The 16,178-nt window shown below is 42.8% G+C and overlaps 1 long non-coding RNA gene across 5 annotated transcripts in view; it reads left to right on the top strand.

Moving 5' to 3' along the window:
• The first annotated feature begins 877 nt into the window (after positions 1–877).
• The window catches only part of LOC147650657 (uncharacterized), an 83,581-nt gene continuing 68,280 nt past the window's right edge, over positions 878–16,178 (top strand). For 4 of the 5 annotated variants that reach the window (XR_015275993.1, XR_015275994.1, XR_015275995.1 and 1 more), the window contains exons 1-2: positions 986–1,079; positions 1,788–1,939. This is a non-coding gene — a long non-coding RNA (uncharacterized LOC147650657). Of the gene's footprint in view, positions 1,080–1,787; positions 1,940–16,178 lie in introns of all 5 variants that reach the window. The other variant, XR_015275992.1, reaches the window with a different exon arrangement.

Genomic DNA, 16,178 nt, shown 5'->3' on the forward strand with positions numbered 1-16,178 from the left:
GAGGGATGTTGATTAAAGTCAAACTGTAAAAGAAAGCCTGGTAACATCTAAAAGGAAGAAGAATGAACCATTGATGTGCATTTGGGAACATGTGAATTGTTTAGTAATGAACATCAAAGATATTAAAATATATTTCCCATGCTGAAGTAATTAATGGGCTATTATGCCAGGTGTCTAAGCTGCTCAGGGGTCTGGGATAAATTGTCTTCCAGCAGAAAAAGTGAATTATGATTTAAGTGCAGTGATAGTTGTGGTGGATCCTTTAGGATGCCCCCTTTCCTCCAACTGTTGTTTCCTTTTCCTAAGCTGCTTAAGGAGCTATTGGCAGTGTTTATTGCCCAGGAAGAGATCTACTCATTTAAATTTGTCTTTGGACCCTGGCAGTGCTGCGAACTGAAGCCTCTGGTGACCTGTGGTTGGTGCCTGCCATCCTTCAAACCTTGTCTAGCCTTGTTAGTCCTCACTGCAAAGCCAGCAGGGCAGCTCAGAAACCAGTCAAGTCCCCCCTCAGGTGACAGATTTTGTGTGCAGTCATGGCAGGGATTGCAGCCATCTAGGAGCCCTGGCTGTGGATACCTCCAGGGGGACAGGACAGCCTTGGATCCGGCTCCCCAAAAGGCATTTCCCAAACCAAGTCCAGCTGTTTTTGTTTTTATTGCCTCTGCTGCTGGGAGAGGTTGTAGCTAAACAAAATGTGGGAGTCACTGGTTTCAGACATCTTCAGTGAGGTCCAGCCTGCTAGGGTTCAATTTCTGCCTCACTGTTCACATCCCCTTGTTTTTGCCCTCAGATACCTCTGGGACAAATAAGTTCTCCCACAACCTGTCAGGACAGAGCAGTGGTGAGTCAAAACCCCAACATGTGGGGCTGAAAGCACAGAGCCAGGCAGCTGTAGGGCATCAGGGAGATCCCTCTGCTTTCCAGGGTAACCAATCCCACCTGTGCTGAGCCTATTGGAGGGCTCAGATCTACGTGGTGGGCTCTTATGGCAAGGTAGAGCTGAGCATGCTTCAGTACAGGAGCTTTTGCAAGTAGAGGATGAGGATTTATGATACTTTTCTTGCTGAGAGAAATCTTGAGTAAGTTGAAGCTAGTTCTGCTGTAAAGGTTTTGTGTTTTATCTGGAATAATGCTTGTTTTATAAACATGGGGGTTTAGAAACCTCTTGGCCTTCAAGAGAAAATTGCTTGTTTAGGAGCTGTACCTTTTGTATTGTTATTCAAAAATGTCTCAGTTAATCATTGCTAAAGGCCTTGCCAGCCTGTGTTGAAAATTCTTTTTTTTTAATGCAGCATGTATATAATTTATTCTGTTCCTGTCCACATAGAGAAAGACTCATCTCAAATGTCAGGGTGGGGGAGGAGAAGGTACATGACCCAGAGGGCAAGAATATTGGATGCACTGGTGTTGGACTTGACATTCCCCTAGTATTCCCTGTGATAACATCAATCTCAAGGAACCCTCCTGGTATAAATACAGAGCTGCTGTGCTTAATATATATTTCTAAAGGAATTTCACAGTAATTGAGCATTAAATGATGTCTACTTATCATAAAGTGTTACTGTTTTTATTAAAAATTATAAATAGGCTTTAGCAGAACAGAATGTATCAGATGCACACCACCATCTCTATTAGTCTTTATGTTACAATTGTCATTGACCAGCTTTACTGCATTATTTTTAGATGGTTCATAATTCCCCCAGCTGATTAAATGAAGATTTTTGAGCAAAGAAAGGCACTGGGTGAATTATATAGTGCCATTGATTTTTATTCTTGTTGTTTCACAGAACATGCTTTAAAATCTCCCGGTGTCTGTGAGGGCCTCATTAGCAGCTGGAGGAGCTGGTGTGGCTGGAACACGTGGGCTGCACTGGAAATCTCAGTTTGTGGAGACAGAGATGCCAGAGCTGGCCTTGGGATGAACCTGCTGGATGTCCAGGTATGACCTGGGCAGTCAGGATTTGGGAGTCTTTGCCCAGTGAACCACAACAAACCTGCTGGCAAAGGAGCCACTGACCTGGGGGGTGCCTGAAGGCTCACAGTTCTCAGCCAGAGAAGTGCCTGTGTGGGAAGCTGTGTCTCATTCAACAGCATTTAAACCTGAGAAAAGTGGTGGCAGATATCCCATCTGTGGAGCTGTTCAAAGTCAGGTTGGACAGGGCTTGGAGCAACCTGGTCTGGTTGAAGGTGTCCCTGCCCATGGCAGGAGGGTTGGAGCTAGAAGATGATCACTGAAGTCCTTTCCAACCCAAATCAGTCTATGACTCTGTGAAATATTGGCATTTCCCTTCTCTACACATTCAGGCTCTTGCATAGGCTACCACAGCAGCCACCCACACAGCCTCTCCTCACTGTGACTTTCAAAGCTTTTCGAGTTTGGAGAAGAAAACCAAAGCAAATGTGATGAAGGTCTGGTTCATTTTGTGGGGAATGTTGGTTATTTCACCTTGCTACTTTGTGTCATTTAAGGATGCTTGCACATTACAAATTGCTGAAAAATAGGTTAACTGTAAAATGGTTTCTAAGATTAAAGAGAGTAAGGTTTGAAAATTGAAAACTGATGTTTATCTGCAAAATTTGAACCAAGTGTGCTAAATATTTTAGCCCTCCCAAGATTATAAAAGAGATGATTAGGTGTTCATAGCAGAAATGATCTTACAGAACATTGCTACTCTATTTTATTGTTCTTAAACTACAAATAATGAGCCTGCAACAAATGGGAGGGGAACTGTGAATGGAAGTTATGGCAAGATTCATTATTTCTCTGTTTGTTCTTGAGGCTTGAAAGAAATTACATGTGTGGGCTAGAAATACAGCTTCTTCTATCCTTCTGTCAAGTTTGGTGTGGTAGCATTTACCTTTTTCATATGTGTTTTATTGGATCTTGATACATTATGTAGTTCAGATTAGTATTTTACCTTTTTAATTAGCAGGGCTTCACCATGGCCTGTTTGTCTCTGTTGCTGGTCTCTGTGTTATCTGTAGAACACAGCCCATGGGAAGATGACCAGGAATGCCTAAAAATGTGTACAAAGCATTAAATGTTCTTTCTGTATCATGAAAAAGAGAACAAACACTCTTATACCAATACAGAAATTTCTGTGAACTTTCTGGAGTTCTCTTACAACTCAAAAGGGGAAATTCCTGCCCAGTGGAAATGAAAGAAGGTATTTTCTGACCACAGGAGTAAGGAGAGTTACAAATGGAGCCTTATCTTTGCCCTTATTGTTTATTAATGCAGCCAGTGCTCACACAGCCCCTGCTCCTGCTGAAAGCCACAACTGGCCTGTGTGTTCTGGTTTGTATATGAAGTGACAGGAATTACACAGTTTCACTCCACAGACCAAACTTTTCACACAGCTTGGATAGAAATGAGCCCCTGGGGACTCAAGATGCTGCTGGTGCTCTGTGAGACTCTGTGAGGGCACAGCCAGCTATCAGTTGTTAATCCCAACACATCATAGGAGACACTTTCTATCTCCTCCTGTAATGTTAATGCAGCTGGAATTCCATAAATCAAATCTCAGCAGTAAAAAGGTTAATAAGTTTACACTATATAATTGAAAGCCATATTGGTGATTAAAAGGATTTTATATATCAGTTTTCTGGGTCACCAACTAATTATTTTTGGTGGCCTGTAATAAAACATGGCACCATAGGCAGATAGAGGCTGGGCTGTAATCACATAATACATGAAAAAAAGCATTCCCATTTATTTGAGATGAGGTTGTGTACACCAGCTTGTTGAAGCCTTTGAGGTATCTTTCTCCTAGTTTGGAGACAATGGGAGAACTGCATGCTCCGTGTGGTTGGTGAGGTTCATCCCAAATTATTGGATTGAGTTTTGAGGTCTGGCACTCTCTCTCCAGAGCTGAGCCCAAGGGAACCAGCTGTCACCTGTGATGGAAAGGTTCTGCCGAGGCACTGGGGATCAGATTGCTATTATAATTCATTTTAATGCATTCTGCACATACTAATCATTTATTGGAACAGGATCTTCTGTAATAGGGACATGACTAGCAAGAGACAGAGACGATTGATCATCCTTGCCAAGAAAGGGTAGTTAAAAAAACAAACAAAATCCCCTCCCTTCTGTACAAGGGGCAGGTGTGTGTGCACGTATGAGGGATTGGGTATTCAGTGTGGAGGTGGAGAAAAAATTGAACCCAAAGCTTATATTGAAATCTCTACGGTAAAAAGGAAATCTTCCGTACAAGGGGCAGGTGTGTGCATGGGCATCGGGCATTGCATGTGGAGAGGGAGAAATTCTGAACTCAAAACTTGAATTTCTACTGTTCTATCAGGCTGAAATGCCCTTTTTGGAGCCAGAAATTCAGGCACAGGCATTCCAAACTCATGCCTCTGTTCTGCAGGTTGTATGTTTTTAGTGCATTTCTCTGATTGCAGCAGGAAGCAGCTGAGGGCGGTGGCAGAGGTGGGGTGTGCAGGTGGATGTGCAGGGAGGTGTTTTCACAGGTCACTGCTGTAGCCTCTGGAATATTCTGTGGTGCTGTGTGAGGTGACACAACCACAGCCCTTCTGATGGTTAAACAATCCACTGCTGCTCCCTATTTTTCTTGGTGAGCAAAGGACAAACAGCACAATATGGGGAGTGTTGGGCACATCATTCCCATTGTCAGGGCAGGATCTGAGATGTGACCAAAAACAAATGACCTGATGTTCAAATCCCTCCTGGACAAGGCTTGCAGAATCACTTTAGGGAGCAGGACCTTCTGTGACAACTGCTTCTATAATAGTTTTTAGATCTTGGTTACAGCTGTTTAATTGACAAATCATTAACTCTTAAATGCCCATTGCATAAAATCAGTGCCATGACATATTAAACTGTAACGAGTAAAGGTTCAAGTCCTCTGCCACTAAAATAATTCGCTTGTCATCTCCTATATCTAAATAGGAGCTTTTTCTGCACTGAAAAGAACATATTTTTATTCAAATTAAGCTCTTAATGTGTTTCCTAGCAGCATAGCTACAGGGTGTGATACTCAGCTTTAAACACAGGCTGGGGAGGTTAAAAGTGGAATGGCAGTTGGGTGAGTAATGGCCTGTGAGTCAGCTGCTAAACTTGGCTTGACAACCTCCATGTCGCCACCAAGTCAGAAGTCATTTGTGTGACATTTTTGAGGGTAAAGAAGTAAAAAAATAAGCTGGTAGTTTCCACTGGTAGAAGGCCATATCCGGGTGTTCTGAACAAAGACTGAGAAGGGGGCAAGGTAAGCAGCAGTGCAAATGTGGAACAGGTGAGAATATAAATTGCATCCACAATTATAGGTGGATATTTGCACAATTGTAGATAATTCAAATACCTCAGGTGTGCCCCTCTGAAGTTCAGAGGGAAAGCAATGTGGTTAAAGAGTCTGAGTGCTGGGGGGGCTGTCCTGTCTGATGTTGAGCAGGCCTTCCTCCCAGGGCTCTTTACACCTATAACTTAGTTAGGTTCAATTTGACCAATCTGGGGCAAGAAAGCCAAATAAAACTTCCGCAATCTGCTGCTGTTCTGGGCTGGAACAGCAGAACTGCTCGCCTTGCTGTCACTTTGTTCAGCCTCTCTCTTTGGAGAGATTTTTGTCACTGGATTGGTAATACCAGGAAGTTGTTATTTTTTCACACATAATCAGCAGCAGAAAGTGCACGGTCCTGTTTCAGCCTCCAGGTGCTTACAGACATCTTTGTTAAAATTGACAAAGAGAGTGAGAAGCGAATGGAAAGAGATGATGAGGTGACCTTGACAAGGCCTAGTGCTAAGGGAGTGCCTGGGAAAAGAGGGATCTCATGGCTATCCTGGGAAAAGAACTCCTGCCTCTGACACAGACAGTCCGGTTCTTCTGAAGAATAAAATCACAACAATATCTAGAGGGAAATAACATACCCTGTTTGATAGCACTGACAGCGATAATAAGATGGAAATTGAGCATCCACTGTGTTTAGTTCACTCCTTGTGACACATATGGAATGCTGTCCTCTGGATGGAGCTTCTGTCTGATATATTTTAGGTAGTATAGACAAGGAAGGGAGGATCCCAACAACTATTCTGTATCTGACCTAGAACAAGAGGTCACAACCATAATATGGCTTCTAGTACTCCTTGTCACTGAAATCCTTTCACTTCACGCCTTATTGCATAAGTTCAATATACTTTTGGGCTAAAGCTCTCCTGAGCACTTAGCTCTCTAAACTCCCTACTCAGCAGGTGGCTTATTTAAATGTGGCTGTCAGCTTGGCCAGTGGCCAAAAGCAAATGGCTCGATGCATGAACCGCAGTGTTTGGGCTTAATCCTGCTCTTGTTCCTGCCAGCACAATCCTCCTGGCTCTGGTGGGGTTGTGTGGGGTACAAGTGAGTGCAATATAGGGCTGTCTGCTCAACTGTTTGTCAAATAAATCTATGGCAAGTCACTTGCGTTATGTCAGCTAAACATTTGCCTGGCACTTTTGCGTCTGCGAGCCGAGGAGGAACTCTGGGTTGTTTGAAATGAAAACCATCATTGTCAGCTCTCACTTAACCAACAAGCATTTCTTCCACGTCACGTGTAAGGAACTTATTTTGCAGCCCACAGCCTCGAAGAGGAAATGTAAAGTTTTTCTAAACATCCAGTACAAATGGGGATATTAGTTGCTTAATTGATTCTTCATAATTTGGGTCTTATGACTGAGCAGGTGAGATGGAGGGAGAGGGGAAGCACATGGTTTAAATTAAATATATGGAAAAAAACTGCCAAATGATAAAAATATATTTTAAAAGTAAGCAAACCTGTTTTCTCTCTGCTTCTCCATTAAATGTGTCATGAAAGGGCCTTTACAACTAGGTGGTAATTGGAGAGTGAAAAGCAATGCTGTCAGAGCAGTCAATCTACCACATCCTCTACTGCCTAAATGTTACCAGCAATTAAACAAGTTAGTAGGGGAATAACTTGACAAGTGAGTTTTATCACCGAATCATCTTGGTGGCAAAGTATGTGGGTGCTCTTATTAGATTCCCCTGTGTAACCCCACAGATTTAAAATGCAGCCCCAGGAATGCATGTTCAGACCAAAGAGACTATTTTCTTTCCCAGACTACCCAGGCGCAGGGAAGATTAGAATGCTAAAAATAAAACAACCTTTCCCACCTCCCCCTTCCTCTCCCCTCCAAAGTCAAATCTGTCCAGGTTGACTGCTCCATTAAATTCAAGAACAAAAAGTTATAAATTGAACATAGGGAGAGCAGTGCCTTTCTTAAAGTGATGTTTCCTCGCCTTAATGGATTTAGCTATGGCAGGGAGTCAGAGAGAAGCTGTCTTAACTAAATCTTTGACTGATTATGCATTTTTTTTCTATTCATACAAGATAGATTCATCATTCCAATTTGTCAAGCTGGCGAAGTTCCAATTAATTACACCAGGAAAAGCTCAAGCTGCATTAGGCCTCTGTCAGGCCTAATCTAGTGCTTCATTTACTGGAGCCCCAAATGAAGAGATATCAGAGGTGTTGTTCCTCTTGGTACTTAATTTGATGAATGCCCTAGCAGCACGATCGGTGGCAGAGGTGTGTATGTGTGTGTCTCTTCATCAGCCACCACTGCTGAAGTCGTCATGCTTTCTCTACTAATTTGAGGGCTCATCTGTATACTGGATGTTTTTTTGGAAGGTCTATTCTTCATCGATGTGCCAGAAGGTTTCTTCTGTGTGTGCATGTATCTGGGTGCCTTTCCAGATCTGCTGGACCCGATTCTGAGCTCAGTGGTGTGATGAGCTGGGACTGAAAGCCTTGTGTGTAAATGTAAAGCAGTATCAGTTAGACTGGATGCTGCAGAGGGCTGTAAATTTTGGCATCCCTGTTGCATGTTTGCAGAGGAAGGGCAGCTTTGCATGTTGCTCATAAGGAAGTCAAGGTTATTGTCCTTGTCCACTGTAAAGAAGAGCTCAAAATGCTTGAGTAACCTGAACCATTCACTTGCTAAGAGGATTTGAATCTCTGATATAAATATATATGAGCTGTATCAACACAGTGAAGGAGTATATAAAGGTACAGATAGACTCTGACACCACACTGGTGGGCTGCTATTGACTATATACATCCTATGCTAATTCTTAAATATTTTACAGTAAAGACACTATGGACCAAGAACATATGTTTCTTTTCTGCAGCACTTTACGTACGAATTATTCAGCATAAGGTGCCAGAATGCCAATATGTTTAGCTTACTTTTGGCTTTTAACCACTGCTGTGATTAAAGATGTAACTGCAGCAGTGCTGTCACTTTGCACGTAGGTTTAGGTGTCTCAGAAAGGAGGAGGCATTAGCCAAGAGTAAAGTAGCTGTGTACTTTGGCTGAGTAAAATGCTAAAAGTCTTCATTTGCCAGCAGTTCCCATGCTGGGTTCCTGAGTTGATTTTCCACTGACTGTGTTTGAGGGACTGGTGTGTGCAATGATGATTTTTAATGGCAGCTATCAGACATGCATATGGTGCTCAGCAGGAGCCTGTATTCAGAGCAAGCAAGGAGAGAATTGATGCACTGATAGCTGTACTACGACAACTCTGGAGACAGTTTGGACCTCAACCGATGCTCATTTTCGGAAGGGAGGTCCTTGTATCTGCTAATACATCAAATTTGTATCTGCCATTAGTGTGTCAAAATGAGATAAGCTGAGTTGTAGGGTAACAGGGATAACACCCTAAATCTTGTCTTAGGTGAGCTTTTTGTAAGCGTTTCTCTTTTGCTTCGGGACAAAATCAAATAAAGATATTGAAATCTCTGTAGGAAATGTTGAAGGGAGTGACAGACTGTGGTTGTAATGATCTCTTTTCATTCTGCACAAGAAGGCTTTTGCTGGACTTATACATTTGAGGTTGGTTCTTAAATGTTCTGCTTAAAAAGTCACTGAGGACCAAAACCATATGTTTCTTTTCTACAGTACCTTATGTATGAATTATTCAGCATAAGGTGCCAGAATGCCAATATGTTTAGCTTACTTCTGGTTTTTAGCCTTATGTTTTGTGTTAAGCAGGTTGTTTAAATTCACCTGTTGAACTTGAAATAACTAAAAGCCTTTGTGTAGTCTGGGCCAGACAAGAGTGAGCTCTTGTAGTTTCTAAGGCTCTGGGCTGGGCCCTTGTGTTTGTATTTGTACCTGTATGCCACAGGCTGACTTGGATTTGCACCTGGCAGTTCCTTTACATTTGCTGATATTTGTCTCTGGTTTACAAAGCTGCTGGGATATTTTGTGAGTGCTTTCAATGTATATTAATGCCAGTAGGTACCTGAGGCTGTCCAGACCTGTCAGGAGTAATGTACCCACTCTAGGCAGAGATTGTCTTGACTGGTTCTTTTTCATATGAACCACTAAGGTGGAGTTGGAGAGAGATGGTGTTGTTCTCTCTGTCCTTTAGAGAAATGAGAAATGCTTGTTTGTCCTTCTGTTGAGGAGGCACAAGGTTGGAGGCTCAGTGGATGTGGCCATGGGCTGTCTTTTCCTCTCGTTGTGTGCTGATTTACCTCAGGGCTTAGCAGAAATGTGTCCCTGGAGCTGTATTGGACCTGTGCTGTTACAAATTAGAAGTAACAAAAGGGATTGCACATAACACACTACCAAAGATCATATTCGCCTGTGCTCTCCTTGCTCTGGCACCAAAATGAGGTTCATTCCCTGCTAAAATCCCAGTTAACCTTTGAAAATATAGCCTACATAGTGCAATAATCTCACTCAGTGGCTTAAAGACTCTGATAACTCTTGAGTTATTTAGGCAAGACAGAAGTGATCTCTTATGGAGACAGGAAGTCCTGAAAAGGCCATAATCCAGCAGAAATGTCTCTCTGCAAGGACGTGACCCAGAAAGCTAAAACTGTTCTTCCTTGGGTTCTCAGTGAATTTTCATCTGCATCCAACACTGAATGCAAACTCTGCAGTAGTTTGGGTCATCATATGAGCATCTGTCTCTGAGGAATGATTACAGATGATGAGTTATTACCTTTAAATAAGGGGTAATTAATGCTTTCCACTCTGACTTTAATGAAAGGATTTCCTGATGGAGGCAAGGGGGAAACACAAGGAATATATTGTATCACTAATGCCCCTTCGGGAGTTGTTGGCACAGTCTATGGTTAATAATTTTGAGTAACAAATAAATGTGGGCAACTTGTGATATATGTATGGAAGAATAGGTGTCAAATTATTCATTATGAATTATTCTGCCAGTTCTAATAATAACCCAGCTGTTGAGAAGGAAACGAAAGCTGGATCTGTCAGTGCAGACAGACCCTTTTGCAGTAATTCTATCTCTTTCAAATGGAAAAATATAAACTTCCTCTGAGAACAGAAAATTAGATAAGAGAAAAAGAATGGGATCCCTGCTCCAAATTAATTTTTTTTAGCTTAATGCACACTAATGGATAATAAAAGTGGTTGATTAATGAAGAACCGGCACACCAACCAGCTGAAAAAACACATTTTGGCAGTCAGCACTTGCAAAATCCATAGGTTAAAGACAAATTCAACCTCTGTCACTGCTCTCAATATGGTCATGTGCCCTTACCAGGTAGGAGTGTTTTCATGAAGAAAGGCCAGACCATGTGTGTGTAGTACATGTGTGTAGATAAACACACATTGCCAGCTGTATCTTTGGGCAGATTCTGGGGGGCTGTGTTTACATGTAATACCTGAGGAAACTTGATTGAGTAGCAAACCAGTGTCTGGCAAATCTGGGACTTGTGAGAGATCAGTCCCAAGGCACGTCCACAGGTTGCCAAATGACTTCAGTCGGGTTCTTGTTCCCCTCTTGAGCTTTTTCTCTTCCCCTTCTCAAAGAAGGGGGTGAAACATCTCCCATTAATAGTTACAAGCTGCTGTCCTCACTTCAGATAATGACAGGCATAGATTGTGCATTTGTTGAGAGGATGGTGCAATTAATTCCTTTTGTACCAGCCTTGATACCATTTGTGAGGAATGATGTGTTGAACCAGCAAAGGTGAAAGTGAGCAGAGTCTCTGGATTTGGTGAGTCTCTCTCTGGATTTGGTAATATGGTCCCAGTCTCAAGGCACCAAAGGAGATTTTGCTTAGAGTTTCTAACTCTGAAGACAGCACTTCCTGAGCCAAAGCCATCAATCTGAAACATGTGAGACAAAAGAAAATGATTAGAAGATTTTTGTGGGGCTTTGTCATGTTTGAATATATTGCCTTTAAAAATGTGGGGGAAAATATATCTCTGCTATGTGATGCTTGGTTTAACACTCTAATGCCAAAGGGCCAGAAAACATTAATACTCCTTTACTGATGAACCCTTTTCTAAAATATTAATAAACTCACCTGGCAGCCTGTATGTCATCCCTGCTTTGCCTCTTACACACTGTGCTCACGTCTGATTAAAACGTGAGCTGTCCAGGGCAGGACCCCTGCGTTCAGTGCTGGCTTGCTTACTGGTGCTATTATAAATAATTAAGATAATTATCCAATGTGTTTATGGCAACTGACTGCTTTGGGTCAGCTTCTCTGAGGACTCCTGTCATCAATGAAAATTTTGCAAATGGAAGGGTTTGCAGACTCTGGCGCCAAAGATGGATTACCTGGAAGCTTTCAGAGCAATAAACAATGCCATTTCCATTTGCCTCTCCATCCAAATATGGAAATTATCAGAAACTGTAATTTTATAGTGTGAGTAAATGAGAGGCATCAACAGCATGAGTGAGACAGAGGCATTGTCTTTCCTGATGCCAAATCCCAGAATATTAAGAGTTTGCCAAAGGCGTTTCAGAGATAGGTTTCCTATCCTCATCAATAATTTAAAACATTCCCAAGTCTCCTCTGCGTAGCTCGGAATAAGAGCTGAAGGCACGGATGTCAGAAGGCAGAGTGACTCCCAATTAGTCAGGTAGAGTGCTTTCTTGTTGACTCAGCCAGGGCAAGGGTAGCTATAAAACCCAGGCTTACGTCCTTATAGATTCCTTAATAGTTTTTCTCCTTGAAATCTGTGGTAATTTGTAGGAGATGAGTGGGCAGTCAGTCCCTAATCCACCGGGGTGCTCATTAGTGCCATGGAAGAAACACCGGGGCGGGCGGGTAAGCTGGTGGATGAAGCTGCTGACAGAAGATGGGTTGGGCAATCAGCACCAGAGCCAGACCCAGAAAGAGGGGGCAGCTTTTAAAACCTGCTGGGAACCGTGTCCTGACTTGTGGGCATTACCAGCCAAGGAGAGTTTGCAGTGGTGCCTTCTAAATTTGGTGTTTGAAAGCATTGACGTAAGGATTTGTATCTATGTGGAGTTTTGAGGAGGTGATGGTGTTTTGTCCTTGCACACAAGGGTGGGTCCTATTGGAATGTTTTGGTGCCATGCAGAAAATTCCTTGTGGAGCCCTAAAACTGGGCCATGTGAAGGAGTTGCCCTGAATCAGCCAATTTGCAGCAGCTCTCTGGCTGTGTCTATCTGGATGTGTCATAAAACTCTTGAGTGTCCTATCTGACCAGGCTAAACGTGTTTATTTACCACACAGCTCATTGTGCACTAAACTCATCCACATGGCAGGCAATTTTCTAGTGCTTAGGCCACATTTTGACCCAGCTGCCATGGAGAAGGCTATATTAAGTCCAGCTGATCAGGGCTGTCTCCACAGTGAAACAGGAAATTAGCCTCTATAGCTATGTGACTCTGTCAGCTTTTTTACACATTTCACACAACTCATTTCCTATAATGTGCAGCTTTTTCCTACCCTTTTTTTTTTTTCCCTGCTGTGAGTAACATTATTTTGATACTGCATTCCCCAATGTGGTATTCAAATCTTGGGCTGACACTAATTATGTGCTAATGTTTTTTATTTTTTTAAAATTTTCTCCTGACATTGCTGACTGCACCTGTTTATACCTTAGTATCTCTAACTGCATGTGATTCCATCCAAGTGCTGGTTCCTTGCACTTGGTTTAGAACTGTGTTTTACAGCACATTTTGACATTTAATTGCAGCTTTGCAGTGCTTCTCTGGCCCAGTGGCAGTGAGTCTTGACTGAATCTTTCCTCCTTTGAAAAAAAAGGAGGATTTCTCAAAGCTGTACCTTTTACTGTTGAGATCAGATTTTTAAATAGCTGGCTACTAAGAAAAAAGTTACAAGTGCCTGCCATAAAAATAGACATTTCAGAGATTAGAGAAGCTCTGGAAGAGAGAATGAAGAGTACAGGGTTGCAGGGAAGTGGGAATTTGTTTCTCCCTGTAGGCTCATGATCCAGCACTGACTTCGCCCACCATGCAGATATTACTGCCCAGGCCTTGAGTTCTTACTGTATCTTTGTTATAGCTGGATAAAACTGGGGATCTCATTCCTAAAGGAACAGATTTGATGTTCAGCCCCTTTGTCCTGCATCCTTAAACTCCTGCAAAGCTGAGGGATCCTCGGCAGGGCCAAATTCCCACCTGAATTGCACTGCTTTGGGTCTAAGACAACTCCTCTACACTGCAAGGATTTTATCCCTGCTGTAGAATGCCAATGTGCCTGTGCTTTATGCCTTGGATTTTACTGATCAGGTGGCTGCAGAGCTGGTAATATGCCACTGGGCCAGTGGCTTAATGTAGGAATTACTGGAAGCAGCAATCTTGGAGTGCTTTTTATGAGGATAACAAGGCTTTTGCAGACATAAAAAGCAGGAGAAATGCTTATTAGTTATGGGGAAGGTGAAAGGCTTAGAAAACTGATTAGTGTAGCAGTGTGGTCAGATTGAAATGAAAGCTCAGTGGCATAATCGTTAATTGGGTGCTTACTTACCTACTAATTTGAGCTTGGATGTCAGCAGTACTGCACTTCATCTCAAACCAGAGGTCAGGCTTTAATGCTACATCATAAATTACGTAAAGGCACAACACTAACAATTAGATAATTATGGAGACCCATGCTGTTGCAATTTAACTGGGCAAGTTCAGGGCAATCATGACAGGAATAGTGCTTAACCCTGAATCTGCTGCCTTTCTTTCAACCTGACAGCCAAATATATGTGGCTGAGGAGGTACCCAGCTGTCTGGCAGCCCACAGGTTAAAAGCATCTTCCCCTATTAGTCAGATTCATCAGATGGCCTGGGCGAACTCTGAGGCAATATTGCAAAAACATTAATTATGGTTCAGAAAGAAAAGCCTGTGTTTCAGACTGCAGGAGGTTCTGGGCAGGGTGCAGCAGTCAGAACATTTCTTGTGTTCAAGGCACTGTTGTGGTGTTTCATTTGTTTCTAAGCCAAGCCTGTGTATATGTTTGGTTTATTTACTTGGCCTGAATAAACCACCAAGCCAAAAATAAGTTTATCTGCAGGGATCTCATTCTATGCAGCCCAGGACAGACCCAGCAGATCTCCCATTTCCAGTTCTGGAGCCTTTCCACTGCCCACAGCTTGTATCTGCTCAGCTGCAGTGCTGCTTTCTTGGTCACTATAGAGCAGAGACAAGGCCACTGCAGAAAGTGGCATTTTCCCAGCTGTTTTCCTGCTCCAGCCATGCTGGAAGGCACTTTACCCACCTGCAGCCTCTGGTGGCTCTTGCCTGTCATTCCCCAGAGCATTCAGCATGGGTCCTCTTGCTACCCACATTGGCTTTAATGGGGAGAGAGTTCTGTCAATGCTGGGGGTTTGAATATTCAATCCACAGGAAAGATGTTGGAGATGAGGGTGGAAAACCCCAGTCAGGTGGTTTGAAAAGTGATTGACAGTGGGATGAAATTAATAACATGCTGATCTTGAGTTGTTTGGCCATTTGGCCATCTGTTTTTATACACAAGCACTGTACCCTCATTGAGAAATATGTAATGAACAGGGGTTTCTGCAGAGCCTTGGAAACCTAAAGGCTTTGTTGGATTTAGGCCTGGGATTTTTTCTAGTGCTCTCTTTTTACTTTTGTTCCTGATCCTTTTGGTAATCAGGTAAATTGCTCACACTGTACATTTTATTACCTCTGTAAATACTGGGTTTTTTTCTGTGCTTGGCCAAGGCTGAGCAAACTCTGTGCATTAAAAAAAAAAAACAACCAACAGAAAAGCTGCCCACTGCTGTCACTTTGGCAGCATTTTCCTTATTCGGGACATTTTTTATAATCAACAGAAAAAATGTCCTTTGAGGAAATATCTCCTATTAATAGGAATGGTGTCTTATGGTGTACTGTGCAATGTTGTATGCTGACATTTTCATTTTTGGGCTGAGGGACTGTGTGCTTTAGCTTTAGCTATGTTTTGCTTTAGTCTTGGTAGGTAAAATTCCTTCAGGTGCTAAGTGTGTTATGAAAGTGCTAGGAAACCCTTAGCAGTGGCACATTGCTTTGAAAAACAATCTTATAACCTTTATATATGTGCTGCAATATAGCATGGTCAAGTAATGACACATCTGGTTACCTATTATTAAGGGTTGAGTTATGGTATGCTTTTTGTTTTAATTAGTTTGCGATAAACAAAAACTCGGGGGCTGTTCTGCTCTGGTAGTTCTCATTTTTCCTGCAGCCTTCCCTGCCCTTATGGCTTTATTAGTGTAGAAAAAGTGCCATGTTGTACTTGCAATGTCTAGACTGCTGTGGTAGACCAAGCAGGAGGCTTGGTCTGAACCAATTGTCCATCATGCAGTGCTCGGGGCCTCTGGGTAGGTCAATGTTACATTTAATTTGGTAGTTTGAGGCTGTGTCTATGCCCAAATACCCCAGGCTGTGTGGGTCAGATTATCCCCTTTTGGGGTGCTTTAGGAGCATGGGGAGAGGAGATGGACTAATTTGCTCTTGCTGCCCGAGAACTGGATTTTTAAAAATTCTTTTTTTCCCCTATTGATACTTTTAAAAGGGGAAGACAAACCTAAATTCTATCATGGCTGGGCTACACCTGGCTGTGTGAGTCTGAGAGCTGGTGTGAATGTAACTGGGTTCAGTCCTGCAGTGACCAGGAGGGATTTTCTGGCCTTTGGAAAGAGAAGTCTCAGTGCAGAGGCATCAGTCCTCCCTCCAAGCAGTAAAATCAGTCCCAATCTTTGGCTGCCATCCTTCCAGCTCTGCCCAGGGGAGAGCCAGGCCATGGGTGTTGGGAATGGCCACGCTACACAGGGTCATGCTGGGTCTGAATCCAGGCCTTAAAAAGCCTTTAATGGGTTGGAAATGATCTTCAGTGCAGGGGACGTGCAGGAGTAGCCTCACAGGCATGTTGACAGTTTTTCCCTCCTAACAAACGTGACACTGCTCTCCTG

This window comes from Cyanistes caeruleus, chromosome 13 (genome assembly GCF_971803275.1).
Source record: "Cyanistes caeruleus chromosome 13, bCyaCae1.hap1.1, whole genome shotgun sequence".
Classification (NCBI taxonomy): domain Eukaryota; kingdom Metazoa; phylum Chordata; class Aves; order Passeriformes; family Paridae; genus Cyanistes; species Cyanistes caeruleus.